At 35.0% G+C, this 19,337-nt stretch overlaps 20 non-coding genes across 20 annotated transcripts; all 20 read right to left on the bottom strand.

Annotated features, from left to right (window-relative positions):
• Positions 1-1,358: 1,358 nt before the first annotated feature.
• Positions 1,359-1,430, bottom strand: TRNAD-GUC (transfer RNA aspartic acid (anticodon GUC)). The gene has a single exon. It is a non-coding gene; the product is annotated as a tRNA-Asp (tRNA).
• Positions 1,431-2,068: 638 nt separating this feature from the next.
• On the bottom strand, positions 2,069-2,140 carry TRNAD-GUC (transfer RNA aspartic acid (anticodon GUC)). Its single transcript has one exon. It is a non-coding gene; the product is annotated as a tRNA-Asp (tRNA).
• Positions 2,141-2,772: 632 nt separating this feature from the next.
• TRNAD-GUC (transfer RNA aspartic acid (anticodon GUC)) lies at positions 2,773-2,844 on the bottom strand. Its single transcript has one exon. It is a non-coding gene; the product is annotated as a tRNA-Asp (tRNA).
• Positions 2,845-3,492: 648 nt separating this feature from the next.
• TRNAD-GUC (transfer RNA aspartic acid (anticodon GUC)) lies at positions 3,493-3,564 on the bottom strand. Its single transcript has one exon. It is a non-coding gene; the product is annotated as a tRNA-Asp (tRNA).
• A 629-nt stretch (positions 3,565-4,193) lies between these two features.
• Positions 4,194-4,265, bottom strand: TRNAD-GUC (transfer RNA aspartic acid (anticodon GUC)). Its single transcript has one exon. It is a non-coding gene; the product is annotated as a tRNA-Asp (tRNA).
• Positions 4,266-4,888: 623 nt separating this feature from the next.
• Positions 4,889-4,960, bottom strand: TRNAD-GUC (transfer RNA aspartic acid (anticodon GUC)). Its single transcript has one exon. It is a non-coding gene; the product is annotated as a tRNA-Asp (tRNA).
• Positions 4,961-5,589: 629 nt separating this feature from the next.
• TRNAD-GUC (transfer RNA aspartic acid (anticodon GUC)) lies at positions 5,590-5,661 on the bottom strand. The gene has a single exon. It is a non-coding gene; the product is annotated as a tRNA-Asp (tRNA).
• A 623-nt stretch (positions 5,662-6,284) lies between these two features.
• On the bottom strand, positions 6,285-6,356 carry TRNAD-GUC (transfer RNA aspartic acid (anticodon GUC)). The gene has a single exon. It is a non-coding gene; the product is annotated as a tRNA-Asp (tRNA).
• Positions 6,357-7,704: 1,348 nt separating this feature from the next.
• On the bottom strand, positions 7,705-7,776 carry TRNAD-GUC (transfer RNA aspartic acid (anticodon GUC)). Its single transcript has one exon. It is a non-coding gene; the product is annotated as a tRNA-Asp (tRNA).
• Positions 7,777-8,399: 623 nt separating this feature from the next.
• TRNAD-GUC (transfer RNA aspartic acid (anticodon GUC)) lies at positions 8,400-8,471 on the bottom strand. Its single transcript has one exon. It is a non-coding gene; the product is annotated as a tRNA-Asp (tRNA).
• Positions 8,472-9,121: 650 nt separating this feature from the next.
• On the bottom strand, positions 9,122-9,193 carry TRNAD-GUC (transfer RNA aspartic acid (anticodon GUC)). Its single transcript has one exon. It is a non-coding gene; the product is annotated as a tRNA-Asp (tRNA).
• Positions 9,194-9,824: 631 nt separating this feature from the next.
• TRNAD-GUC (transfer RNA aspartic acid (anticodon GUC)) lies at positions 9,825-9,896 on the bottom strand. The gene has a single exon. It is a non-coding gene; the product is annotated as a tRNA-Asp (tRNA).
• A 2,075-nt stretch (positions 9,897-11,971) lies between these two features.
• TRNAD-GUC (transfer RNA aspartic acid (anticodon GUC)) lies at positions 11,972-12,043 on the bottom strand. The gene has a single exon. It is a non-coding gene; the product is annotated as a tRNA-Asp (tRNA).
• A 623-nt stretch (positions 12,044-12,666) lies between these two features.
• Positions 12,667-12,738, bottom strand: TRNAD-GUC (transfer RNA aspartic acid (anticodon GUC)). The gene has a single exon. It is a non-coding gene; the product is annotated as a tRNA-Asp (tRNA).
• A 636-nt stretch (positions 12,739-13,374) lies between these two features.
• Positions 13,375-13,446, bottom strand: TRNAD-GUC (transfer RNA aspartic acid (anticodon GUC)). The gene has a single exon. It is a non-coding gene; the product is annotated as a tRNA-Asp (tRNA).
• A 1,348-nt stretch (positions 13,447-14,794) lies between these two features.
• Positions 14,795-14,866, bottom strand: TRNAD-GUC (transfer RNA aspartic acid (anticodon GUC)). Its single transcript has one exon. It is a non-coding gene; the product is annotated as a tRNA-Asp (tRNA).
• A 623-nt stretch (positions 14,867-15,489) lies between these two features.
• On the bottom strand, positions 15,490-15,561 carry TRNAD-GUC (transfer RNA aspartic acid (anticodon GUC)). The gene has a single exon. It is a non-coding gene; the product is annotated as a tRNA-Asp (tRNA).
• A 650-nt stretch (positions 15,562-16,211) lies between these two features.
• TRNAD-GUC (transfer RNA aspartic acid (anticodon GUC)) lies at positions 16,212-16,283 on the bottom strand. Its single transcript has one exon. It is a non-coding gene; the product is annotated as a tRNA-Asp (tRNA).
• A 633-nt stretch (positions 16,284-16,916) lies between these two features.
• Positions 16,917-16,988, bottom strand: TRNAD-GUC (transfer RNA aspartic acid (anticodon GUC)). The gene has a single exon. It is a non-coding gene; the product is annotated as a tRNA-Asp (tRNA).
• A 2,067-nt stretch (positions 16,989-19,055) lies between these two features.
• TRNAD-GUC (transfer RNA aspartic acid (anticodon GUC)) lies at positions 19,056-19,127 on the bottom strand. The gene has a single exon. It is a non-coding gene; the product is annotated as a tRNA-Asp (tRNA).
• Positions 19,128-19,337: the final 210 nt, after the last annotated feature.

A 19,337-nucleotide genomic window follows, 5' to 3' on the forward strand; every position in this document is an offset into this window, starting at 1 on the left:
GTCGTTCTAAAGGTCCTATGGAAAAATGCATGGGAAAAACGCGTTTTGGGACCCCCCTTTTATCTCAGCCCCCGCTTGACGGATCCCCCCGAGACTTTCAGGGTAGGAGCGGAGCGTAGCGCCCCACCTATTTTGAGAAATTCGCGAGGATTCGTCGACCGGCGCCAAAGTTATTCAAAATAGAATGTTGAGGTTTTCCTATGGAAACGTGGTCCTAACTATAACTACCTACTGGCGACCGCCAGTAGGTAATATATATATATATATATATATATATACAATCAGCTCACTTTACCATTTGCAGCTTATAACCATTTACCACCAGGGGTCACTATTAACAAAAAGCATCCACTCCACTTCTAAATCTAGCCCCTAGAGTTGAGCAGAAGCATAAGATTCCCCACTGCTTCATTCCATTTTCCATTAGATTATAGATGTAAATTGTTTTTGATGGTATGGTCTGTGCAGATTGAAATATTCAGAGCATATTCTGACTTTTAGTTAACACATCTGTAAGCAATTTGGCCATCACTGAATTCAACGTTTATCTCAATCGTAATAGACACGGATACTGACAAATATAGTTTACAATGTTATTAAGTACATCATTTTATTTAATTGTGTGAATAAAAGGAATCGTCTCCCCGTCGGGGAATTGAACCCCGGTCTCCCGTGTGACAGGCGGGGATACTGACCACTATACTAACGAGGACATATTGGCTTCAGTTCAACAGTGCTCACCTCCATGAGGTTAGGGCATGCCCTCAATCAATTCACAGTATTGTAATAGGCAGCTTTGCTTCTTTTGGTTAGGAGAAGCAATCTTTTTTCATAAATGATTACAAATCAGAAATTCCTAGCCAAAAATAATCTGCTTTAATAAGAAATGATTGATTAAAATAAATACCTATTTATCGATCTGTCTATCTATCTTTCTATCTATCTATGTATATGTATATATATATATATATATATATATATATATATATATATATACAATCAGCTCACTTTACCATTTGCAGCTTATAACCATTTACCACCAGGGGTCACTACTAACAAAAAGCATCCACTCCACTTCTAAATCCAGCCCCTAGAGTTGAGCAGAAGCATAAGATTCCCCACTGCTTCATTCCATTTTCCATTAGATTACAGATGTAAATTGTTTTTGATGGTATGGTCTGTGCAGATTGAAATATTCAGAGCATATTCTGACTTTTAGTTATCACATCTGTAAGCAATTTGGCCATCACTGAATTCAACGTTTATCTCAATCGTAATAGACAAGGATAATGACAAATATAGTTTACAATGTTATTAAGTACATCATTTTATTTAATTGTGTGAATAAAAGGAATCGTCTCCCCGTCGGGGAATTGAACCCCGGTCTCCCGCGTGACAGGCGGGGATACTGACCACTATACTAACGAGGACATATTGGCTTCAGTTCAACAGTGCTCACCTCCATGAGGTTAGGGCATGCCCTCAATCAATTCACAGTATTGTAATAGGCAGCTTTGCTTCTTTTGGTTAGGAGAAGCAATCTTTTTTCATAAATGATTACAAATCAGAAATTCCTAGCCAAAAATAATCTGCTTTAATAAGAAATGATTGATTAAAATAAATACCTATTTATCGATCTGTCTATCTATCTTTCTATCTATCTATGTATATGTATATATATATATATATATATATATATATATATACAATCAGCTCACTTTAACATTTGCAGCTTATAACCATTTACCACCAGGGGTCACTACTAACAAAAAGCATCCACTCCACTTCTAAATCCAGCCCCTAGAGTTGAGCAGAAGCATAAGATTCCCCACTGCTTCATTCCATTTTCCATTAGATTACAGATGTAAATTGTTTTTGATGGTATGGTCTGTGCAGATTGAAATATTCAGAGCATATTCTGACTTTTAGTTAACACATCTGTAAGCAATTTGGCCATCACTGAATTCAACGTTTATCTCAATCGTAATAGAGAAGGATAATGACAAATATAGTTTACAATGTTATTAAGTACATCATTTTATTTAATTGTGTGAATAAAAGGAATCGTCTCCCCGTCGGGGAATTGAACCCCGGTCTCCCGCGTGACAGGCGGGGATACTGACCACTATACTAACGAGGACATATTGGCTTCAATTCAACAGTGCTCACCTCCATGAGGTTAGGGCATGCCCTCAATCAATTCACAGTATTGTAATAGGCAGCTTTGCTTCTTTTGGTTAGGAGAAGCAATCTTTTTTCATAAATGATTACAAATCAGAAATTCCTAGCCAAAAATAATCTGCTTTAATAAGAAATGATTGATTAAAATAAATACCTATTTATCGATCTGTCTATCTATCTTTCTATCTATCTATGTATATGTATATATATATATATATATATATATATACAATCAGCTCACTTTACCATTTGCAGCTTATAACCATTTACCACCAGGGGTCACTATTAACAAAAAGCATCCACTCCACTTCTAAATCTAGCCCCTAGAGTTGAGCAGAAGCATAAGATTCCCCACTGCTTCATTCCATTTTCCATTAGATTATAGATGTAAATTGTTTTTGATGGTATGGTCTGTGCAGATTGAAATATTCAGAGCATATTCTGACTTTTAGTTAACACATCTGTAAGCAATTTGGCCATCACTGAATTCAACGTTTATCTCAATCGTAATAGACAAGGATAATGACAAATATAGTTTACAATGTTATTAAGTACATCATTTTATTTAATTGTGTGAATAAAAGGAATCGTCTCCCCGTCGGGGAATTGAACCCCGGTCTCCCGCGTGACAGGCGGGGATACTGACCACTATACTAACGAGGACATATTGGCTTCAGTTCAACAGTGCTCACCTCCATGAGGTTAGGGCATGCCCTCAATCAATTCACAGTATTGTAATAGGCAGCTTTGCTTCTTTTGGTTAGGAGAAGCAATCTTTTTTCATAAATGATTACAAATCAGAAATTCCTAGCCAAAAATAATCTGCTTTAATAAAAAATGATTGATTAAAATAAATACCTATTTATCGATCTGTCTATCTATCTTTCTATCTATCTATGTATATGTATATATATATATATATATATATATATATATATATATATATATACAATCAGCTCACTTTACCATTTGCAGCTTATAACCATTTACCACCAGGGGTCACTACTAACAAAAAGCATCCACTCCACTTCTAAATCCAGCCCCTAGAGTTGAGCAGAAGCATAAGATTCCCCACTGCTTCATTCCATTTTCCATTAGATTACAGATGTAAATTGTTTTTGATGGTATGGTCTGTGCAGATTGAAATATTCAGAGCATATTCTGACTTTTAGTTAACACATCTGTAAGCAATTTGGCCATCACTGAATTCAACGTTTATCTCAATCGTAATAGAGAAGGATAATGACAAATATAGTTTACAATGTTATTAAGTACATCATTTTATTTAATTGTGTGAATAAAAGGAATCGTCTCCCCGTCGGGGAATTGAACCCCGGTCTCCCGCGTGACAGGCGGGGATACTGACCACTATACTAACGAGGACATATTGGCTTCAGTTCAACAGTGCTCAACTCCATGAGGTTAGGGCATGCCCTCAATCAATTCACAGTATTGTAATAGGCAGCTTTGCTTCTTTTGGTTAGGAGAAGCAATCTTTTTTCATAAATGATTACAAATCAGAAATTCCTAGCCAAAAATAATCTGCTTTAATAAGAAATGATTGATTAAAATAAATACCTATCTATCGATCTGTCTATCTATCTTTCTATCTATCTATGTATATATATATATATATATATATATATATATACAATCAGCTCACTTTACCATTTGCAGCTTATAACCATTTACCACCAGGGGTCACTACTAACAAAAAGCATCCACTCCACTTCTAAATCTAGCCCCTAGAGTTGAGCAGAAGCATAAGATTCCCCACTGCTTCATTCCATTTCCATTAGATTATAGATGTAAATTGTTTTTGATGGTATGGTCTGTGCAGATTGAAATATTCAGAGCATATTCTGACTTTTAGTTAACACATCTGTAAGCAATTTGGCCATCACTGAATTCAACGTTTATCTCAATCGTAATAGACAAGGATAATGACAAATATAGTTTAAAATGTTATTAAGTACATCATTTTATTTAATTGTGTGAATAAAAGGAATCGTCTCCCCGTCGGGGAATTGAACCCCGGTCTCCCGCGTGACAGGCGGGGATACTGACCACTATACTAACGAGGACATATTGGATTCAGTTCAACAGTGCTCACCTCCATGAGGTTAGGGCATGCCCTCAATCAATTCACAGTATTGTAATAGGCAGCTTTGCTTCTTTTGGTTAGGAGAAGCAATCTTTTTTCATAAATGATTACAAATCAGAAATTTCTAGCCAAAAGTAATCTGCTTTAATAAGAAATGATTGATTAAAATAAATACCTATCTATCGATCTGTCTATCTATCTTTCTATCTATCTATGTATATATATATATATATATATATATACAATCAGCTCACTTTACCATTTGCAGCTTATAACCATTTACCACCAGGGGTCACTACTAACAAAAAGCATCCACTCCACTTCTAAATCTAGCCCCTAGAGTTGAGCAGAAGCATAAGATTCCCCACTGCTTCATTCCATTTCCATTAGATTATAGATGTAAATTGTTTTTGATGGTATGGTCTGTGCAGATTGAAATATTCAGAGCATATTCTGACTTTTAGTTAACACATCTGTAAGCAATTTGGCCATCACTGAATTCAACGTTTATCTCAATCGTAATAGAGAAGGATAATGACAAATATAGTTTACAATGTTATTAAGTACATCATTTTATTTAATTGTGTGAATAAAAGGAATCGTCTCCCCGTCGGGGAATTGAACCCCGGTCTCCCGCGTGACAGGCGGGGATACTGACCACTATACTAACGAGGACATATTGGCTTCAGTTCAACAGTGCTCAACTCCATGAGGTTAGGGCATGCCCTCAATCAATTCACAGTATTGTAATAGGCAGCTTTGCTTCTTTTGGTTAGGAGAAGCAATCTTTTTTCATAAATGATTACAAATCAGAAATTCCTAGCCAAAAATAATCTGCTTTAATAAGAAATGATTGATTAAAATAAATACCTATCTATCGATCTGTCTATCTATCTTTCTATCTATCTATGTATATATATATATATATATATATATATATATACAATCAGCTCACTTTACCATTTGCAGCTTATAACCATTTACCACCAGGGGTCACTACTAACAAAAAGCATCCACTCCACTTCTAAATCTAGCCCCTAGAGTTGAGCAGAAGCATAAGATTCCCCACTGCTTCATTCCATTTCCATTAGATTATAGATGTAAATTGTTTTTGATGGTATGGTCTGTGCAGATTGAAATATTCAGAGCATATTCTGACTTTTAGTTAACACATCTGTAAGCAATTTGGCCATCACTGAATTCAACGTTTATCTCAATCGTAATAGACAAGGATAATGACAAATATAGTTTAAAATGTTATTAAGTACATCATTTTATTTAATTGTGTGAATAAAAGGAATCGTCTCCCCGTCGGGGAATTGAACCCCGGTCTCCCGCGTGACAGGCGGGGATACTGACCACTATACTAACGAGGACATATTGGATTCAGTTCAACAGTGCTCACCTCCATGAGGTTAGGGCATGCCCTCAATCAATTCACAGTATTGTAATAGGCAGCTTTGCTTCTTTTGGTTAGGAGAAGCAATCTTTTTTCATAAATGATTACAAATCAGAAATTTCTAGCCAAAAGTAATCTGCTTTAATAAGAAATGATTGATTAAAATAAATACCTATCTATCGATCTGTCTATCTATCTTTCTATCTATCTATGTATATATATATATATATATATATATACAATCAGCTCACTTTACCATTTGCAGCTTATAACCATTTACCACCAGGGGTCACTACTAACAAAAAGCATCCACTCCACTTCTAAATCTAGCCCCTAGAGTTGAGCAGAAGCATAAGATTCCCCACTGCTTCATTCCATTTCCATTAGATTATAGATGTAAATTGTTTTTGATGGTATGGTCTGTGCAGATTGAAATATTCAGAGCATATTCTGACTTTTAGTTAACACATCTGTAAGCAATTTGGCCATCACTGAATTCAACGTTTATCTCAATCGTAATAGAGAAGGATAATGACAAATATAGTTTACAATGTTATTAAGTACATCATTTTATTTAATTGTGTGAATAAAAGGAATCGTCTCCCCGTCGGGGAATTGAACCCCGGTCTCCCGCGTGACAGGCGGGGATACTGACCACTATACTAACGAGGACATATTGTCTTCAGTTCAACAGTGCTCACCTTCATGAGGTTAGGGCATGCCCTCAATCAATTCACAGTATTGTAATAGGCAGCTTTGCTTCTTTTGGTTAGGAGAAGTAATCTTTTTTCATAAATGATTACAAATCAGAAATTCCTAGCTAAAAATAATCTGCTTTAATAAGAAATGATTGATTAAAATAAATACCTATTTATCGATCTGTCTATCTATCTTTCTATCTATCTATGTATATGTATATATATATATATATATATATATATATACAATCAGCTCACTTTACCATTTGCAGCTTATAACCATTTACCACCAGGGGTCACTACTAACAAAAAGCATCCACTCCACTTCTAAATCCAGCCCCTAGAGTTGAGCAGAAGCATAAGATTCCCCACTGCTTCATTCCATTTTCCATTAGATTACAGATGTAAATTGTTTTTGATGGTATGGTCTGTGCAGATTGAAATATTCAGAGCATATTCTGACTTTTAGTTAACACATCTGTAAGCAATTTGGCCATCACTGAATTCAACGTTTATCTCAATCGTAATAGAGAAGGATAATGACAAATATAGTTTACAATGTTATTAAGTACATCATTTTATTTAATTTTGTGAATAAAAGGAATCAGCTCCCCGTCGGGGAATTGAACCCCGGTCTGCCGCGTGACAGGCGGGGATACTGACCACTATACTAACGAGGACATATTGGCTTCAGTTCAACAGTGCTCACCTCCATGAGGTTAGGGCATGCCCTCAATCAATTCACAGTATTGTAATAGGCAGCTTTGCTTCTTTTGGTTAGGAGAAGCAATCTTTTTTCATAAATGATTACAAATCAGAAATTCCTAGCCAAAAATAATCTGCTTTAATAAGAAATGATTGATTAAAATAAATACCTATTTATCGATCTGTCTATCTATCTTTCTATCTATCTATGTATATGTATATATATATATATATATATATATATATATATATATACAATCAGCTCACTTTACCATTTGCAGCTTATAACCATTTATCACCAGGGGTCACTACTAACAAAAAGCATCCACTCCACTTCTAAATCCAGCCCCTAGAGTTGAGCAGAAGCATAAGATTCCCCACTGCTTCATTCCATTTTCCATTAGATTACAGATGTAAATTGTTTTTGATGGTATGGTCTGTGCAGATTGAAATATTCAGAGCATATTCTGACTTTTAGTTAACACATCTGTAAGCAATTTGGCCATCACTGAATTCAACGTTTATCTCAATCGTAATAGAGAAGGATAATGACAAATATAGTTTACAATGTTATTAAGTACATAATTTTATTTAATTGTGTGAATAAAAGGAATCGTCTCCCCGTCGGGGAATTGAACCCCGGTCTCCCGCGTGACAGGCGGGGATACTGACCACTATACTAACGAGGACATATTGGCTTCAGTTCAACAGTGCTCACCTCCATGAGGTTAGGGCATGCCCTCAATCAATTCACAGTATTGTAATAGGCAGCTTTGCTTCTTTTGGTTAGGAGAAGCAATCTTTTTTCATAAATGATTACAAATCAGAAATTCCTAGCCAAAAATAATCTGCTTTAATAAGAAATGATTGATTAAAATAAATACCTATCTATCGATCTGTCTATCTATCTTTCTATCTATCTATGTATATATATATATATATATATATATACAATCAGCTCACTTTACCATTTGCAGCTTATAACCATTTACCACCAGGGGTCACTACTAACAAAAAGCATCCACTCCACTTCTAAATCTAGCCCCTAGAGTTGAGCAGAAGCATAAGATTCCCCACTGCTTCATTCCATTTCCATTAGATTATAGATGTAAATTGTTTTTGATGGTATGGTCTGTGCAGATTGAAATATTCAGAGCATATTCTGACTTTTAGTTAACACATCTGTAAGCAATTTGGCCATCACTGAATTCAACGTTTATCTCAATCGTAATAGACAAGGATAATGACAAATATAGTTTACAATGTTATTAAGTACATCATTTTATTTAATTGTGTGAATAAAAGGAATCGTCTCCCCGTCGGGGAATTGAACCCCGGTCTCCCGCGTGACAGGCGGGGATACTGACCACTATACTAACGAGGACATATTGTCTTCAGTTCAACAGTGCTCACCTTCATGAGGTTAGGGCATGCCCTCAATCAATTCACAGTATTGTAATAGGCAGCTTTGCTTCTTTTGGTTAGGAGAAGCAATCTTTTTTCATAAATGATTACAAATCAGAAATTCCTAGCCAAAAATAATCTGCTTTAATAAAAAATGATTGATTAAAATAAATACCTATTTATCGATCTGTCTATCTATCTTTCTATCTATCTATGTATATGTATATATATATATATATATATATATATATATATATATATATATATACAATCAGCTCACTTTACCATTTGCAGCTTATAACCATTTACCACCAGGGGTCACTACTAACAAAAAGCATCCACTCCACTTCTAAATCCAGCCCCTAGAGTTGAGCAGAAGCATAAGATTCCCCACTGCTTCATTCCATTTTCCATTAGATTACAGATGTAAATTGTTTTTGATGGTATGGTCTGTGCAGATTGAAATATTCAGAGCATATTCTGACTTTTAGTTAACACATCTGTAAGCAATTTGGCCATCACTGAATTCAACGTTTATCTCAATCGTAATAGAGAAGGATAATGACAAATATAGTTTACAATGTTATTAAGTACATCATTTTATTTAATTGTGTGAATAAAAGGAATCGTCTCCCCGTCGGGGAATTGAACCCCGGTCTCCCGCGTGACAGGCGGGGATACTGACCACTATACTAACGAGGACATATTGGCTTCAGTTCAACAGTGCTCAACTCCATGAGGTTAGGGCATGCCCTCAATCAATTCACAGTATTGTAATAGGCAGCTTTGCTTCTTTTGGTTAGGAGAAGCAATCTTTTTTCATAAATGATTACAAATCAGAAATTCCTAGCCAAAAATAATCTGCTTTAATAAGAAATGATTGATTAAAATAAATACCTATCTATCGATCTGTCTATCTATCTTTCTATCTATCTATGTATATATATATATATATATATATATATATATATACAATCAGCTCACTTTACCATTTGCAGCTTATAACCATTTACCACCAGGGGTCACTACTAACAAAAAGCATCCACTCCACTTCTAAATCTAGCCCCTAGAGTTGAGCAGAAGCATAAGATTCCCCACTGCTTCATTCCATTTCCATTAGATTATAGATGTAAATTGTTTTTGATGGTATGGTCTGTGCAGATTGAAATATTCAGAGCATATTCTGACTTTTAGTTAACACATCTGTAAGCAATTTGGCCATCACTGAATTCAACGTTTATCTCAATCGTAATAGACAAGGATAATGACAAATATAGTTTAAAATGTTATTAAGTACATCATTTTATTTAATTGTGTGAATAAAAGGAATCGTCTCCCCGTCGGGGAATTGAACCCCGGTCTCCCGCGTGACAGGCGGGGATACTGACCACTATACTAACGAGGACATATTGGATTCAGTTCAACAGTGCTCACCTCCATGAGGTTAGGGCATGCCCTCAATCAATTCACAGTATTGTAATAGGCAGCTTTGCTTCTTTTGGTTAGGAGAAGCAATCTTTTTTCATAAATGATTACAAATCAGAAATTTCTAGCCAAAAGTAATCTGCTTTAATAAGAAATGATTGATTAAAATAAATACCTATCTATCGATCTGTCTATCTATCTTTCTATCTATCTATGTATATATATATATATATATATATATACAATCAGCTCACTTTACCATTTGCAGCTTATAACCATTTACCACCAGGGGTCACTACTAACAAAAAGCATCCACTCCACTTCTAAATCTAGCCCCTAGAGTTGAGCAGAAGCATAAGATTCCCCACTGCTTCATTCCATTTCCATTAGATTATAGATGTAAATTGTTTTTGATGGTATGGTCTGTGCAGATTGAAATATTCAGAGCATATTCTGACTTTTAGTTAACACATCTGTAAGCAATTTGGCCATCACTGAATTCAACGTTTATCTCAATCGTAATAGAGAAGGATAATGACAAATATAGTTTACAATGTTATTAAGTACATCATTTTATTTAATTGTGTGAATAAAAGGAATCGTCTCCCCGTTGGGGAATTGAACCCCGGTCTCCCGCGTGACAGGCGGGGATACTGACCACTATACTAACGAGGACATATTGTCTTCAGTTCAACAGTGCTCACCTTCATGAGGTTAGGGCATGCCCTCAATCAATTCACAGTATTGTAATAGGCAGCTTTGCTTCTTTTGGTTAGGAGAAGTAATCTTTTTTCATAAATGATTACAAATCAGAAATTCCTAGCTAAAAATAATCTGCTTTAATAAGAAATGATTGATTAAAATAAATACCTATTGATCGATCTGTCTATCTATCTTTCTATCTATCTATGTATATGTATATATATATATATATATATATATATATATATATATACAATCAGCTCACTTTACCATTTGCAGCTTATAACCATTTACCACCAGGGGTCACTACTAACAAAAAGCATCCACTCCACTTCTAAATCCAGCCCCTAGAGTTGAGCAGAAGCATAAGATTCCCCACTGCTTCATTCCATTTTCCATTAGATTACAGATGTAAATTGTTTTTGATGGTATGGTCTGTGCAGATTGAAATATTCAGAGCATATTCTGACTTTTAGTTAACACATCTGTAAGCAATTTGGCCATCACTGAATTCAACGTTTATCTCAATCGTAATAGAGAAGGATAATGACAAATATAGTTTACAATGTTATTAAGTACATCATTTTATTTAATTGTGTGAATAAAAGGAATCGTCTCCCCGTCGGGGAATTGAACCCCGGTCTGCCGCGTGACAGGCGGGGATACTGCCCACTATACTAACGAGGACATATTGGCTTCAGTTCAACAGTGCTCACCTCCATGAGGTTAGGGCATGCCCTCAATCAATTCACAGTATTGTAATAGGCAGCTTTGCTTCTTTTGGTTAGGAGAAGCAATCTTTTTTCATAAATGATTACAAATCAGAAATTCCTAGCCAAAAATAATCTGCTTTAATAAGAAATGATTGATTAAAATAAATACCTATTTATCGATCTGTCTATCTATCTTTCTATCTATCTATGTATATGTATATATATATATATATATATATATATATATATATATATATATATATATATATATATATATACAATCAGCTCACTTTACCATTTGCAGCTTATAACCATTTACCACCAGGGGTCACTACTAACAAAAAGCATCCACTCCACTTCTAAATCCAGCCCCTAGAGTTGAGCAGAAGCATAAGATTCCCCACTGCTTCATTCCATTTTCCATTAGATTACAGATGTAAATTGTTTTTGATGGTATGGTCTGTGCAGATTGAAATATTCAGAGCATATTCTGACTTTTAGTTAACACATCTGTAAGCAATTTGGCCATCACTGAATTCAACGTTTATCTCAATCGTAATAGAGAAGGATAATGACAAATATAGTTTACAATGTTATTAAGTACATCATTTTATTTAATTGTGTGAATAAAAGGAATCGTCTCCCCGTCGGGGAATTGAACCCCGGTCTCCCGCGTGACAGGCGGGGATACTGACCACTATACTAACGAGGACATATTGGCTTCAGTTCAACAGTGCTCACCTCCATGAGGTTAGGGCATGCCCTCAATCAATTCACAGTATTGTAATAGGCAGCTTTGCTTCTTTTGGTTAGGAGAAGCAATCTTTTTTCATAAATGATTACAAATCAGAAATTCCTAGCCAAAAATAATCTGCTTTAATAAGAAATGATTGATTAAAATAAATACCTATCTATCGATCTGTCTATCTATCTTTCTATCTATCTATGTATATATATATATATATATATATATACAATCAGCTCACTTTACCATTTGCAGCTTATAACCATTTACCACCAGGGGTCACTACTAACAAAAAGCATCCACTCCACTTCTAAATCTAGCCCCTAGAGTTGAGCAGAAGCATAAGATTCCCCACTGCTTCATTCCATTTCCATTAGATTATAGATGTAAATTGTTTTTGATGGTATGGTCTGTGCAGATTGAAATATTCAGAGCATATTCTGACTTTTAGTTAACACATCTGTAAGCAATTTGGCCATCACTGAATTCAACGTTTATCTCAATCGTAATAGACAAGGATAATGACAAATATAGTTTACAATGTTATTAAGTACATCATTTTATTTAATTGTGTGAATAAAAGGAATCGTCTCCCCGTCGGGGAATTGAACCCCGGTCTCCCGCGTGACAGGCGGGGATACTGACCACTATACTAACGAGGACATATTGTCTTCAGTTCAACAGTGCTCACCTTCATGAGGTTAGGGCATGCCCTCAATCAATTCACAGTATTGTAATAGGCAGCTTTGCTTCTTTTGGTTAGGAGAAGTAATCTTTTTTCATAAATGATTACAAATCAGAAATTCCTAGCTAAAAATAATCTGCTTTAATAAGAAATGATTGATTAAAATAAATACCTATTTATCGATCTGTCTATCTATCTTTCTATCTATCTATGTATATGTATATATATATATATATATATATATATATATACAATCAGCTCACTTTACCATTTGCAGCTTATAACCATTTACCACCAGGGGTCACTACTAACAAAAAGCATCCACTCCACTTCTAAATCCAGCCCCTAGAGTTGAGCAGAAGCATAAGATTCCCCACTGCTTCATTCCATTTTCCATTAGATTACAGATGTAAATTGTTTTTGATGGTATGGTCTGTGCAGATTGAAATATTCAGAGCATATTCTGACTTTTAGTTAACACATCTGTAAGCAATTTGGCCATCACTGAATTCAACGTTTATCTCAATCGTAATAGAGAAGGATAATGACAAATATAGTTTACAATGTTATTAAGTACATCATTTTATTTAATTGTGTGAATAAAAGGAATCGTCTCCCCGTCGGGGAATTGAACCCCGGTCTCCCGCGTGACAGGCGGGGATACTGACCACTATACTAACGAGGACATATTGTCTTCAGTTCAACAGTGCTCACCTTCATGAGGTTAGGGCATGCCCTCAATCAATTCACAGTATTGTAATAGGCAGCTTTGCTTCTTTTGGTTAGGAGAAGTAATCTTTTTTCATAAATGATTACAAATCAGAAATTCCTAGCTAAAAATAATCTGCTTTAATAAGAAATGATTGATTAAAATAAATACCTATTTATCGATCTGTCTATCTATCTTTCTATCTATCTATGTATATGTATATATATATATATATATATATATATATACAATCAGCTCACTTTACCATTTGCAGCTTATAACCATTTACCACCAGGGGTCACTACTAACAAAAAGCATCCACTCCACTTCTAAATCCAGCCCCTAGAGTTGAGCAGAAGCATAAGATTCCCCACTGCTTCATTCCATTTTCCATTAGATTACAGATGTAAATTGTTTTTGATGGTATGGTCTGTGCAGATTGAAATATTCAGAGCATATTCTGACTTTTAGTTAACACATCTGTAAGCAATTTGGCCATCACTGAATTCAACGTTTATCTCAATCGTAATAGAGAAGGATAATGACAAATATAGTTTACAATGTTATTAAGTACATCATTTTATTTAATTTTGTGAATAAAAGGAATCGTCTCCCCGTCGGGGAATTGAACCCCGGTCTGCCGCGTGACAGGCGGGGATACTGACCACTATACTAACGAGGACATATTGGCTTCAGTTCAACAGTGCTCACCTCCATGAGGTTAGGGCATGCCCTCAATCAATTCACAGTATTGTAATAGGCAGCTTTGCTTCTTTTGGTTAGGAGAAGCAATCTTTTTTCATAAATGATTACAAATCAGAAATTCCTAGCCAAAAATAATCTGCTTTAATAAGAAATGATTGATTAAAATAAATACCTATTTATCGATCTGTCTATCTATCTTTCTATCTATCTATGTATATGTATATATATATATATATATATATATATATATATATATACAATCAGCTCACTTTACCATTTGCAGCTTATAACCATTTACCACCAGGGGTCACTACTAACAAAAAGCATCCACTCCACTTCTAAATCCAGCCCCTAGAGTTGAGCAGAAGCATAAGATTCCCCACTGCTTCATTCCATTTTCCATTAGATTACAGATGTAAATTGTTTTTGATGGTATGGTCTGTGCAGATTGAAATATTCAGAGCATATTCTGACTTTTAGTTAACACATCTGTAAGCAATTTGGCCATCACTGAATTCAACGTTTATCTCAATCGTAATAGAGAAGGATAATGACAAATATAGTTTACAATGTTATTAAGTACATAATTTTATTTAATTGTGTGAATAAAAGGAATCGTCTCCCCGTCGGGGAATTGAACCCCGGTCTCCCGCGTGACAGGCGGGGATACTGACCACTATACTAACGAGGACATATTGGCTTCAGTTCAACAGTGCTCACCTCCATGAGGTTAGGGCATGCCCTCAATCAATTCACAGTATTGTAATAGGCAGCTTTGCTTCTTTTGGTTAGGAGAAGCAATCTTTTTTCATAAATGATTACAAATCAGAAATTCCTAGCCAAAAATAATCTGCTTTAATAAGAAATGATTGATTAAAATAAATACCTATCTATCGATCTGTCTATCTATCTTTCTATCTATCTATGTATATATATATATATATATATATATACAATCAGCTCACTTTACCATTTGCAGCTTATAACCATTTACCACCAGGGGTCACTACTAACAAAAAGCATCCACTCCACTTCTAAATCTAGCCCCTAGAGTTGAGCAGAAGCATAAGATTCCCCACTGCTTCATTCCATTTCCATTAGATTATAGATGTAAATTGTTTTTGATGGTATGGTCTGTGCAGATTGAAATATTCAGAGCATATTCTGACTTTTAGTTAACACATCTGTAAGCAATTTGGCCATCACTGAATTCAACGTTTATCTCAATCGTAATAGACAAGGATAATGACAAATATAGTTTACAATGTTATTAAGTACATCATTTTATTTAATTGTGTGAATAAAAGGAATCGTCTCCCCGTCGGGGAATTGAACCCCGGTCTCCCGCGTGACAGGCGGGGATACTGACCACTATACTAACGAGGACATATTGTCTTCAGTTCAACAGTGCTCACCTTCATGAGGTTAGGGCATGCCCTCAATCAATTCACAGTATTGTAATAGGCAGCTTTGCTTCTTTTGGTTAGGAGAAGCAATCTTTTTTCATAAATGATTACAAATCAGAAATTCCTAGCCAAAAATAATCTGCTTTAATAAAAAATGATTGATTAAAATAAATACCTATTTATCGATCTGTCTATCTATCTTTCTATCTATCTATGTATATGTATATATATATATATATATATATATATATATATATATATATATATACAATCAGCTCACTTTACCATTTGCAGCTTATAACCATTTACCACCAGGGGTCACTACTAACAAAAAGTATCCACTCCACTTCTAAATCCAGCCCCTAGAGTTGAGCAGAAGCATAAGATTCCCCACTGCTTCATTCCATTTTCCATTAGATTACAGATGTAAATTGTTTTTGATGGTATGGTCTGTGCAGATTGAAATATTCAGAGCATATTCTGACTTTTAGTTAACACATCTGTAAGCAATTTGGCCATCACTGAATTCAACGTTTATCTCAATCGTAATAGAGAAGGATAATGACAAATATAGTTTACAATGTTATTAAGTACATCATTTTATTTAATTGTGTGAATAAAAGGAATCGTCTCCCCGTCGGGGAATTGAACCCCGGTCTCCCGCGTGACAGGCGGGGATACTGACCACTATACTAACGAGGACATATTGGCTTCAGTTCAACAGTGCTCAACTCCATGAGGTTAGGGCATGCCCTCAATCAATTCACAGTATTGTAATAGGCAGCTTTGCTTCTTTTGGTTAGGAGAAGCAATCTTTTTTCATAAATGATTACAAATCAGAAATTCCTAGCCAAAAATAATCTGCTTTAATAAGAAATGATTGATTAAAATAAATACCTATCTATCGATCTGTCTATCTATCTTTCTATCTATCTATGTATATATATATATATATATATATATATATATATATACAATCAGCTCACTTTACCATTTGCAGCTTATAACCATTTACCACCAGGGGTCACTACTAACAAAAAGCATCCACTCCACTTCTAAATCTAGCCCCTAGAGTTGAGCAGAAGCATAAGATTCCCCACTGCTTCATTCCATTTCCATTAGATTATAGATGTAAATTGTTTTTGATGGTATGGTCTGTGCAGATTGAAATATTCAGAGCATATTCTGACTTTTAGTTAACACATCTGTAAGCAATTTGGCCATCACTGAATTCAACGTTTATCTCAATCGTAATAGACAAGGATAATGACAAATATAGTTTAAAATGTTATTAAGTACATCATTTTATTTAATTGTGTGAATAAAAGGAATCGTCTCCCCGTCGGGGAATTGAACCCCGGTCTCCCGCGTGACAGGCGGGGATACTGACCACTATACTAACGAGGACATATTGGATTCAGTTCAACAGTGCTCACCTCCATGAGGTTAGGGCATGCCCTCAATCAATTCACAGTATTGTAATAGGCAGCTTTGCTTCTTTTGGTTAGGAGAAGCAATCTTTTTTCATAAATGATTACAAATCAGAAATTTCTAGCCAAAAGTAATCTGCTTTAATAAGAAATGATTGATTAAAATAAATACCTATCTATCGATCTGTCTATCTATCTTTCTATCTATCTATGTATATATATATATATATATATATATACAATCAGCTCACTTTACCATTTGCAGCTTATAACCATTTACCACCAGGGGTCACTACTAACAAAAAGCATCCACTCCACTTCTAAATCTAGCCCCTAGAGTTGAGCAGAAGCATAAGATTCCCCACTGCTTCATTCCATTTCCATTAGATTATAGATGTAAATTGTTTTTGATGGTATGGTCTGTGCAGATTGAAATATTCAGAGCATATTCTGACTTTTAGTTAACACATCTGTAAGCAATTTGGCCATCACTGAATTCAACGTTTATCTCAATCGTAATAGAGAAGGATAATGACAAATATAGTTTACAATGTTATTAAGTACATCATTTTATTTAATTGTGTGAATAAAAGGAATCGTCTCCCCGTTGGGGAATTGAACCCCGGTCTCCCGCGTGACAGGCGGGGATACTGACCACTATACTAACGAGGACATATTGTCTTCAGTTCAACAGTGCTCACCTTCATGAGGTTAGGGCATGCCCTCAATCAATTCACAGTATTGTAATAGGCAGCTTTGCTTCTTTTGGTTAGGAGAAGTAATCTTTTTTCATAAATGATTACAAATCAGAAATTCCTAGCTAAAAATAATCTGCTTTAATAAGAAATGATTGATTAAAATAAATACCTATTTATCGATCTGTCTATCTATCTTTCTATCTATCTATGTATATGTATATATATATATATATATATATATATATATATATACAATCAGCTCACTTTACCATTTGCAGCTTATAACCATTTACCACCAGGGGTCACTACTAACAAAAAGCATCCACTCCACTTCTAAATCCAGCCCCTAGAGTTGAGCAGAAGCATAAGATTCCCCACTGCTTCATTCCATTTTCCATTAGATTACAGATGTAAATTGTTTTTGATGGTATGGTCTGTGCAGATTGAAATATTCAGAGCATATTCTGACTTTTAGTTAACACATCTGTAAGCAATTTGGCCATCACTGAATTCAACGTTTATCTCAATCGTAATAGAGAAGGATAATGACAAATATAGTTTACAATGTTATTAAGTACATCATTTTATTTAATTGTGTGAATAAAAGGAATCGTCTCCCCGTCGGGGAATTGAACCCCGGTCTGCCGCGTGACAGGCGGGGATACTGCCCACTATACTAACGAGGACATATTGGCTTCAGTTCAACAGTGCTCACCTCCATGAGGTTAGGGCATGCCCTCAATCAATTCACAGTATTGTAATAGGCAGCTTTGCTTCTTTTGGTTAGGAGAAGCAATCTTTTTTCATAAATGATTACAAATCAGAAATTCCTAGCCAAAAATAATCTGCTTTAATAAGAAATGATTGATTAAAATAAATACCTATTTATCGATCTGTCTATCTATCTTTCTATCTATCTATGTATATGTATATATATATATATATATATATATATATATATATATATATATATATATATATATACAATCAGCTCACTTTACCATTTGCAGCTTATAACCATTTACCACCAGGGGTCACTACTAACAAAAAGCATCCACTCCACTTCTAAATCCAGCCCCTAGAGTTGAGCAGAAGCATAAGATTCCCCACTGCTTCATTCCATTTTCCATTAGATTACAGATGTAAATTGTTTTTGATGGTATGGTCTGTGCAGATTGAAATATTCAGAGCATATTCTGACTTTTAGTTAACACATCTGTAAGCAATTTGGCCATCACTGAATTCAACGTTTATCTCAATCGTAATAGAGAAGGATAATGACAAATATAGTTTACAATGTTATTAAGTACATCATTTTATTTAATTGTGTGAATAAAAGGAATCGTCTCCCCGTCGGGGAATTGAACCCCGGTCTCCCGCGTGACAGGCGGGGATACTGACCACTATACTAACGAGGACATATTGGCTTCAGTTCAACAGTGCTCACCTCCATGAGGTTAGGGCATGCCCTCAATCAATTCACAGTATTGTAATAGGCAGCTTTGCTTCTTTTGGTTAGGAGAAGCAATCTTTTTTCATAAATGATTACAAATCAGAAATTCCTAGCCAAAAATAATCTGCTTTAATAAGAAATGATTGATTAAAATAAATACCTATCTATCGATCTG

This window comes from Triturus cristatus, chromosome 4_1 (assembly GCF_964204655.1).
Source record: "Triturus cristatus chromosome 4_1, aTriCri1.1, whole genome shotgun sequence".
NCBI classification, from domain to species: Eukaryota; Metazoa; Chordata; class Amphibia; order Caudata; family Salamandridae; genus Triturus; species Triturus cristatus.